Here is a 10,661-nt window from a genome sequence, read left to right on the forward strand (position 1 = left end):
CCAGGTGGGTTGGCTCCAGTGACCCCAAGGCATGTATACCCTGCAACACAATCTGCTCTGTTTAATAAAGACCTTACACTCGGGTCTTGGGCCTACAGCCCCACTGAGAAGCAGATATGGCTAATGTTTGGCATTTGTGAGTTCTTCCTCCAACCAGTACAGTGAAAATAATCTATGAGCAGAAAAATGAGCATTTATTTTAAAACATCTAAAAATCATTTACAAATGATGAAATTGGAGGCATTCACCTTTCCATAAAAGGTAAGCCAAACCTCCTTATCTTTACGAGAATGACCTAAAATGTAGAAACAAACATGGTTGCCTTTTTTTTTTCAGATCCACACAATGTCCTGAGAAGAGATTAATTTTAAAAAGAAAAAAAAAGGAGGCGGGGGAGGGGAGACTCAGCTGGTGGCTCCATCTATTAGGTAGAGAAACAAGGGATCAGTTTCTCTTCAAAGTTGAATCTTCCAAAACTAACAGAGACCCAGAGCAGACAATGTGACTACTTAGAAAGAAACCAGAGCAGAGAACCAGAACTGTGGGCCAAAGACCTTAAGAAAAACAATAGCAATTAACAACAAAGGAAGCAGGGCAGGCGGGGGTGAGCCTGAACACAGCCTGGAGACAGACAACCCAGAAGGTTATTCCAGGTGCCGGAGTAGCTCCAATCAGCAGCGCAAGGAAAAATCATTTTTATGTTTGTTGAATGAATGACCCATTTTGACTGAATTCAAAGGGGTTTTTTTTTGTTGTTGTTGTTGTTTGTTTTACTTTTCCAGCTTCTTGGTCATAGCTTCTTTTTCCTCCTTGCCCATCTCAAAATGACCCAGCCATTACCCAACCATGCAGCTTCCTGCTTGTGCAGACACAGGACTGGGATGAGTAGATAAAATCACATTTCCCGAAAGGTATGCTTGGGGTTATCTCTTTATCGACATGGTCTTAATTTTTAAAAATGTGCTGATTTTTAAAAGAAAAACATAAAATCTGTTGGATTAAGCTAATAGGGAAAAGAGGGTATAAATACCAAAGCATTTACACAAAATATGAGAAAAAGAGATTGATAGAGCAGGGCATACCACTATCAATTAATTAGTTCGGACGGACCACTACACTGGGATTCTGTACTAATTACTGCAGAAGGCACACAAATACTGTAGCATCTTCTTGTAGAGGCAATCACTACCATGCACATCAAGTTAGAAGTTGTGGCAATATGATTTTGACTTCAGAAGATACACGTGTTTTATGTACAAAAATAAATAATTCAGAGTGCTATCAGTGGTTAGGTTCATATTGGGGCATCCTGGATAACTTTTTTCTCCTCTTTTTCCTAAAAGTTCTTTCTAATGTAAGTATTTCATTTATAATGAAAAAAAAATACATGTGTAATGTTCTTGAAGCAAAAAGGTAAATTACGTAGTCCTTGAAAAGTCTATAAATTATGGGGCACCTGGGTGGCTCAGATGGTTAAGCGTCTGCCTTTGGCTCAGGTCATGATCTCCAGGTCCTGGGATGGAACCCCATGGCGGGTTCCCAGCCCAGCAGGGAGTCTGCTTCTCCCTCTCCCTCTGCCTATCCCCCTGCTTGTGCTCTCTCTTTCTCTCAAACGAATAAATAAAAATAAAGTCTATAAATTAAAAGAGGTGATGAGATAAAAACCATATAAACACTACTAAAGAAAAAAGAAAAATAAAGTACTATGATTTTTTGCATCAGAAGGAGATCTTTTTTTAGATGACAGGGCAGAAAAAAACTAAATGGAACTATATCCTATGTGCTGACTTGTCTTATTCTCTCAACACACATGATAAATCGAATAGTTTGAGCGGGTTTCTCTTTGCAAATTATCCTTTAAATTCCTTAGCCTGGAACCTGTGCCCTTTATAACCTCACCTGCTAGCACCCCACCCCCACCCCAGTGTCATCCCTGGTCACTGCTCTCACGCCCATCCAGCTCTGCCATAGCCTGATGCCCATAATTCTCCTAAACACCCATGGTCTTGCCCTCTTGCACAGACTGTAACCTTGGTCTCGAGAGCATTTCTTGCTAAATCCCTCCGAGAACCTGCTCAACTTTCACTCTGCTGGGATGCTGTCCACGACCAAGCACACTAAAGAGGTTTGCTCCCTATGGCCCGATAGGCCTTTCTACATTCACGCGCGGCATCAATCATATGGCATAGCAATTATGCTTATTGGTATACCAGTTTTACTCACCAGACTGTATGTTCCTTTAAAATAGGGACCGCACCTTATTACTCTTTGTATTCCCAGTGTCTAGCATAGTACCTGGCTCATATAGGCACATAAATGTTTGCTGAATTAATTTAGTGAATAAAGAAGCACAAAACAATGAAGAATATATTGTGGAAAGCAAGTGAGATTTGGTTGCACATAACTGACTTAGTTCTTCCGTAGTGAATAAGAATAAACATTCTATCTCAGATATATCTTATTACCATGTCATTATATCTACAAGGCATTAAGTGCTTTGGACTAGAAGACAGGATTGAATGATATGGAGATGTATTTTTAAAAATCCTAATTCACTTTTTCAAAATGTGAGTTTTGGGGCACCTGGGTGGCTCAGACGTTGAGCGTCTGCCTTCGGCTCAGGTCATGATCCCAGGGTCCTGGGATCGAGCCCCACATCGGGCTCCCTGCTCAGCGGGAAGCCTGCTTCTCCCTCTCCTGCTCCCCCCTGCTTGTGTTCCTCTCTGGCTGTCTCTTTCTCTGTCAAAAATAAATAAAATCTTTAAAAAAAAATAAATAAAAATGTGAGATTTTTACAGAAGATTTCTTATCCTGGGAGCTAGAGATCAAAAATGCACCATTGGAATATGTCACTTCTCTTTTCTGTGACTTCTCTCTTCATCTGGCTTTTTTATACCAAGAGGCTGGGAAATAATTTAGCCTGGGTAGATTGTCCTGACAGCAGATGGGATGATCTAAAGTCCAAGTTCAAATACTTTTCTGCATGTAAACCCAATATGGGTAAAAAGAGCCTGGCTCTTCGGGGAAACTGTCAGGGGAAAATCTCAACTAGAACACCTAGGTTTTCAGCCCCATTTCTTAGCAATGTCACTTTGAAACTACACATCTGTCGAGACAACGATAGAACCTATCTCATAGGGCTGTTGTGAGGATTACCTGAGATAATGCACATCAAGTGCTTAGCCCAGTGCCTAGAACACTTAACGGACGACAAGGGCCAATGTGGTTACTGTGGCAGTTGCTATTGAGAATGCCACCTACTGGCGTGTGACCTTGGCCAAGTTACTTAACCGGAGCCTCAATTTCCTCATCTCTACATTGAGCATTGTGATAATACCTGCCTCTGGAAATTGCTGTGAGGAATAAGTGAATTTAACAGCACTTATAAAGCACTGCTAAGAGGGTGAATTGACCCAAACTGTTTCTGGTACATAATCAGGGCTACATAAGTGTTGGCAATGATTATTATTGTAGTTAATGACATTGGCATTGAAAATCAAAATAATTCAATGTATGTGATGGTCCTTGAAGACTGTAACTTGTTAGACCAACAGGAGACATTACTCACACAGTCACAATCCAGTGGCCGGTAACGTTTTAGACCTCTGGACCTACAGTTGTGCAGAAAACATTCAAAGACGAAGAATCAATTCAAAGCCTGAACTAAGCATTTATATGTTGAGTACTGTGTGAAGGCTTTATAAAATGTATAATTTTTTTCCTTACTACCACACTCTAAAGTAGATATTCATTTCCATCCAATGCGAGAGAAAACTGGGGGTCAAAGGACACATAATGGAAACGGTGAAAACCAAATCAAATCCATGCCTAGTAACTCCAAAATGGGGCGCTCAGGCATTCTGCAAGGTTGACTTAGGGTTGTATGATCCTAGGCTGCAGCATCCAATGGCCCATGTCACAGGAGGATGACAGGAACAAAAACGATCAACAAAAACAAAACTACATAACAAAATAATACGTTTAGTGATTTATCCATTTATTCAACACACTTTGATTAAGCAGTGATTAGGTGCTTGAAAGGAGGCAGTATCAAGTGGGTCAGGGCACTACAAAGATGTACTTGGAGGGAGCTCACAGCTTAGCAGGGGTGGTGGCATCTCCTCAACACCTTTGAATATAGCCTGGCAAAGAGGTATTTAGAAACAAACAATTTAGCTGGTGGAGTGTTTTAAGTGTGACCTTGCATTTCCTGGAAGAAAAGGAAATAACCTTGTGAAATGCTTTGGCGTTCCTAAAAAGAAGGCAAATTTAATGAAATAACAAGCATGCAAGCAATAATATTTAAAATAAAAATAAGGCAATAAAAAGGTATTTATTGAAATTGCTTTTAACTTCTGAGCATTCAGGGTCTGGCCCAGATAGAAAAATGCTTTTATATGCTTCAGCATTCTGTTTATTTGGAGATGACTTATCAACCATGAGATATATGAATTATTGGGATTATGGGTTTTCACAGTTTGCCCAAAAAATCCAGACTAGATATCATCTACTAACAATCTAGCAACCATTTTTGCAACATGCGTGCAGAGAAACTGGCTCTAGCTAAGCAGTAAGGAAAAGACTACTGATGCCTGATTCACTGTCTTCAGGGAGTTTGGAACTTCTGCCTCACTGACTGCCATTCCACAGTATCAGACAGAGAGGCAGTCTCGGGAACAACGCGCAAGCAACAAAGAAGACACGGGAGCTGGAAGCATCTAGCTGGCAAACATTCTGTTCAGCTGCACAGAAAGTGGCTGCTTATCAAATCAAGCTGCTCAGCTGGCTCATTTGAATGAATGGTAACTAATATGACGTGTCCCGATTGGCCAGTCTCTAAAGGGGATAAATCCAACAGGTGCTGAAAGGCACACCCCTTCTACTTCCTTGTCCAAATCATGAAACCCTGTGCTGGTGTGTCAATAGGCAAAGAGGCAGGGTCTCAGGCAGCCCTTCGCAGGAGCCTGCTAGGGAGGAGCAGCTCTAGGCTCCATTTCTTTTTGGCCGGGCAGACCCCTGGATCCCAAACCACAGTGCTTGTTTCAACCTACAGTGGGCCCGACTGCTGCCCCCTCTTGCCTTGGGAACCTTCCTATATGTACTGTGACTATATCTACCATCCCTGCCCCACAATCTGTCAGCGTTCTTCTGGGATCTTCCTGAATCTCGCTTGGTACTTCTCCTTTGTGTTTCCACTGCACCCTGGGCTCATCTCTACCTCATAGCATAATTACCTAGTTACTTCACTCTCTTTGCAGGCCACGTGTAGCATCTGGCCAGAGGCATTATTTTCTTCAGTCACTGCAGCATTTAATTTTTTAAAATAAGTTTTCAATAGAAAAATAAAGAATTTTCCTGAAAAATTAGAAAATCTGGTCCCACATCAAGGCAACATGAGCTAGAGCTGATCATCAGTTGTCCCTTACACAGAAGAACAGGTACTTTCCAGTGCCCCAGTCTTCACCATTCCCTATTGTCACACTGAGCTCCTTCCCTTCACTCCAGCACCAACCAAACCAATTATGGTTTGAGGATTTAATGACAAGAACTGTGATTTTGCTCTAGAACTGTAGCTCACCCACAATATGTGCCCATTACACGTTGAATGAATGAAGAAATTCACTAACTAGGAATGACATTTTAGCTCTTAGGATTGTTATAAGGGCTAAAGCAATATATGTGGAAAATATGTGCAACTATAACTTGAGATTGAGATATAAATTAGAACACAATTCAGTTCAGGACCCCACTTCTTGAATACAGTGCTATAATATTAACAAAGATCATTAAAGAAGAATCTGGTATTTATTTTTCTAATTTTAACAATTCAGTAACCTTTTTTTTTTTTTAAAGGGCTTGAACTCACAACCCTGAGACCAAGACCTGAGCTGCAATCAAGAGTTGGATGCTTAACCGACTGAGTCACCCAGGCAACCCCTAATTCAGTAACCTTTCTGAGAATGATCTTTATTTTTTATCTTACAAATGACCAAAATAGATGAATTTCAGAATAATTCAAATAATCTGGGTATTTTTTCTAGAACAAATGAATTTCTTTATTTTTTCATACTTTTAAAGTTATTTGATTTATTATCTAACATACAATGCATGCAATAGGTAACAGTTTTCATCTCATAAAACTGTATCACCATTATGTAATAAAGCTACACTCAACTCATACATTTTTCCAGTATGCAATAAACTGAAATATTTTTTAAAAAATCAACATTAAAGTAAACTGGCAGGCTTACAATTTATAAAATCAGCATTGAAATAAAGCCAATGCTATACATACAGTCTTTTACATTTTAATGGTGGAACATAATCATAAATGGCTTAGAAATAATGTCAGTGCCATAGGCTGAGAGAATAAAAAATCAGTTAGAAATTTAGGGTACTGCTATTTCCAAACAGGACAATAACCCCTGGCTTCTAGTCTTCCTCTATCTTAGCCTTCAATTTCATTATGTTCTGAAAATCATTCTTCCTACATCATAGAGTTGGCAGCCTCTTTTGTAGCCTAGGAAGCTCTCAAAGGCATGCAGTAATAAGCACATACATATTGTTGTTGGCTGGGGAATGAGAAAGATTTCCCTTTTTCAAATCATGAAATATTTTCTACTAAAAAACTCAACAAGCTTTACAATGTTCTGTTGCCAAACACAATATCTTCAATTCCCCCAAAGTTCAAAAACATTAGGGGCCACTCACTGTCAACCTTTTATAATAATTTTTTTTTTTTTTTCCTAAACAGAACTTAACCTAGGATAGGGTTTTTGGAGGCTAATTCTTTTTGTTTCTCTGAGTGGTAGACTCTATCATTCTTGCTTTCGGAAAATCACTGTCAGTATTCTCAAAATGTAGCATATTGTAACCCAGGCAATTCATAAATGCCCCCCCATTCATAAATGTTTCTCTATCTCAAAATACAAGTAGAACAACTGTAACGTCAAGGACTGTGGGGACCTCCAATGCCGACACAGTGTATCTTACACAGTGCATAACCATTTCTAAAACACAGCTGTTTCAATTTTTATTTTAGAAGTCTGGATCAATTCCAAAACCTCTCTTTGAAACATCTGAAGTGCTCTTTTCCAGTGTAAGTGGTGTCCATTCTTTTAGATCTCCTCATATTAGACCTATCCAAGCCCACTGAAGAGTGGCTACATAATATTTAATCTTTAGATATACAAGTTCCTTCGTTTAATCTAATTGCTGAGGGGTCCTTGTTCTCTTTTTAAAATCCAGGTTTTAAAACTTCAGTGTAAAAGGTACATATTCTGTGATGTGTGGACTAAAAGATAGCCCAATACTGTTTAAACATCTTACTTTTAAATGTAAACATTTTAGCCGGATAAAATAGAATGAATGAACTCACTGCTTAACCCGTAAATCATGAAAGGAAATTGTGTTCATACTGCTTTATTGTTCTTTTTTCTTCAGCTAGAAAGTTACTTTAAAAAGGCTATGAACGTTTAGTAATCAGCTGCCATGAGACAAATGTACTTCACTGTTGAACTGTTCCTGGCTCTCATCACATAAGTAGCCATCTATTTATTTGAAGTGTACATTTATTCAAGGTGGGTATTCTCATTCAACCTGTAGTCAACACAGATAGGGCATGTTAGCCTTTTCCCGAATTTTAAATGCTTGGCTTTAAATACTGACTCATCAGATTTAAAAGGACTAGCTTTTTCTCCATATATTCAAGATGCCTGCAGTTCTTTCGTGTGCGTTCTGTTAATTTCTGAATGATGGAACTAGTCACGGGGTTGGGTTAAGCTTCAGTTCAAAGATCTAAATAGGTGAAAAAGGAGAATCTAATTCTCTTCATGAGTGTTAGCAGACTTCCTCACTTATGTTTCAAAAGTCCCCAACATGCCCTAGAGTCATGTACTAGAGCTGTAACTGGTAAATTAAACTAACATATTAAGGACAGCATGTGACAATTACCTGTCTCCATTCATTTTCTATTCATATATGTGTGTAGGTAGGTATAAACTAAAGCTAATGATTATCTGAAGTAAAAAAATGCATTTTCTGTTCTTTTGAAAAGCCTCTTACAGCTACTTATATACTAGCAGTGTTCCTTATTCAAGTTTCTAGATAGGAAAGGTACTCTAACACTGCAATTTCAAGTGCGTAAGAAGTCTTTACATGTCCTTAATTTCAAATTCAAGATGCAGCCTGGGGCTCAGAGTCAAAAGACACTCTCATCAAACGGACAGATAAGTTCCATCAACATCCCAGAAAATACTAACACTTACTATGGAAAAAATTCTCAAGTCAATAAAGTCATGTGGCCTCAGTAATAAAGAAGATGTTATAAGACATTTTCATAGATTAAAAAATAAAGAACTTACAGAGCTCATGATAATGTTCTATGTATTGATGTCAAGGTAATATTTTCGTAATGAAATTGCATTTTTATGTTTTGTATTATTTTCAGGATGACTTGATAAATATCACCCAAAGATAAATTCTTTTTAACTACCCACATCTCTGTGAATAATAATTAATGTCAAACACTTTCTTCCATAGTGGGACTCAATTCTCACCCCTTCTAAGTTACTGATCTTTAACTTAGAGAATAATCAGTGCTTGAAATATTTGTAAACTAGATGAAAGTAGCATTGGCAAAAATGCCTAAGGTAAAACTGCACAACAGAAAACATATCAAGTAAATCCTGAACTAATGCAGTATAATCCTCCCTTTTGAAAAGAAGTATCTGATCATGAAATAACAGCATATTAAAATCTTCTGTTTGCATAAGTCATGTTTAACAACAACTGTTTCCTGTTTATGTGAAGAAATTGTCTTCCAATAAAGGAAAACCGTCAATGGAGTAAAAATTACACCTTCATAAATATTTTGAGTTAAGTTGTTTCAATTCAAGAAATACTGAACAAGCCTTAAGGTTTTGTTTGCAAATTGAGTCCTTTTATGAAAATGCAAAAGGTGACATGGGTTTCTTAAATGTATGTTTGATGAATCGTTGGCTACCATCAAAACATATCATCCTTGAATTTTAATCCTTCCAAATTTCATCTTCAGGAGTATATTAGTAAATTTCTATTCCATGAAATGGCATCAGAACCTCGGCAAGGACTGTGAGCACTGACGTTTCTCTCTAATCTATTACATGCTCTACCCATCACTGTACTAATAGTGCTGATATTTGCGAAACGTTCTTTTTCCACGGAATGCTATGCTTATGGACTACTTGTAAGTGCTGTGAGTGTTCTCTTTGCACCTCCCCAGCTACAGTGGGTAGGCAGTCCAGGCCTGCGCACGGTTCCTCCCGAGCAGCGCGAGTCCAAGCAGGGGCGCCGCGCGGCTGCGAGGTGCCCAGGACAGACCCTGCAGCCCCACCGTTCAAGGCCCGGGTTAAGCCTCACGCAGATTTATTTACATACTCACAAACGTTTGCCTCACAAGCAGGTTTTCTATTTACAAGATCCCTGCCTGGGAAGACTAAGTCCCGTCACTCCCACTGCCGACTGAGACCGGAGAGGCGTTCACCCTCCCGCGTCCCTCCCGCCGCGGCTTCCTAGGTTCCAGCATCTCCGATGCCTCTTGCCCTGGCAAGTCCTTCTGCCCTGGCTGTCACCCCTGCCCGAGGGTCGCCTTCGCCCGGCTCGGTCCGCTCGCCCTCCTCCTCTGCACAGGAGCAGCCCTCGCCAGCGACACTCCCGTTCGGCAGCCGCCTCTTCCCGGGCTGACCTTCCTCGGGGATCCACCCGGGGCGAGGGCTAGGGACCGCCGCGCCGCCCCCGGAGAGGCGGGACACCTACCTGCCGTCACCTGGGAGGCTCCACCGCCCCCTCTCCCCGTCCTGCCCTGCAGGTCCAGGCCAGACTCGCAGCCAAAGGGGCGCGCGGAAAGGGCCGGGTGCAGCGTACCGGGAGGGCTGCTGGGTCGGGGGCTCCTCACTGCGCGCACGCCGAGCGCCTCCCCGCGCCGCGGGCTCCGCGCTCTCCGGTAGCCCGGCAACGGCCGCCGCCTCCCGGGCCCCGCCCACCCAGGGCCCCGCCCGCCCCTGGCCCCGCCCCGGCGCTGAGCCACCAAGGCTCGGCTGAGCCCCGCTCCTCCTGCAGAGGTCGCAGGCGCGGGTGGCGCGCCCCCTGCGGCTGCGGGTGCTGGTGAATGCGTCCAGCAGGCCGACCTGGGCCCTAGAGTCGGGGTTACGGGGGGAGGGGGAGAAACGGGGGCACCAAGGCCAGCAAGCGCTTGGCCATGTCACGGGAAGTGCCTTCAGCGAAGGGAGAGAGCCTTCGTTTCTACCCTGGACGTATTTTCCCCAGGACTTTTGTGCCTTTCCTTTGCCTGGTCACATTCTACCCAGCGCCTGCTTGTGCGTAGGAGGAAAGGCCCCCCCAGAAAACGGTGCGGCACGTTTACCCTGGTTGATCAAAATCATGACGACCTAGCTCATCAATAACCGTCTCATTCGTTCACTGATGCACTTTTTTCCAGCAGATACTCACCCAAGACACCACCACCCCCAGGACAGAAACCTCTAGTGGTCAGGTAAGGTGAATCCTTGTATGCGCCTGTGTCCACCTCCTCCATGCCAGCACTGGCCCAGTCCAACCCATGGGGTTGCTCAGTAAACTCAAAGCCGCTGGCCATGTGGGGGAGCACAGAGTCCAGGCTCCAT

The 10,661-nt window shown here is 42.0% G+C and overlaps 1 protein-coding gene across 5 annotated transcripts in view; it reads right to left on the reverse strand.

Annotated features, from left to right (window-relative positions):
• Positions 1-9,939, reverse strand: part of TNFRSF19 (TNF receptor superfamily member 19) — a 79,432-nt gene extending 69,493 nt beyond the window's left edge. For 4 of the 5 annotated variants that reach the window (XM_021678332.2, XM_021678331.2, XM_021678333.2 and 1 more), the window contains exon 1: positions 9,796-9,939. The gene's annotated coding sequence lies outside the window, so the exon portion shown is untranslated. The remainder of the gene's footprint in view (positions 1-9,795) is intronic. The other variant, XM_021678330.1, reaches the window with a different exon arrangement.
• Positions 9,940-10,661: the final 722 nt, after the last annotated feature.

The sequence above is a fragment of the Neomonachus schauinslandi genome, chromosome 3 (assembly GCF_002201575.2).
Source record: "Neomonachus schauinslandi chromosome 3, ASM220157v2, whole genome shotgun sequence".
Classification (NCBI taxonomy): domain Eukaryota; kingdom Metazoa; phylum Chordata; class Mammalia; order Carnivora; family Phocidae; genus Neomonachus; species Neomonachus schauinslandi.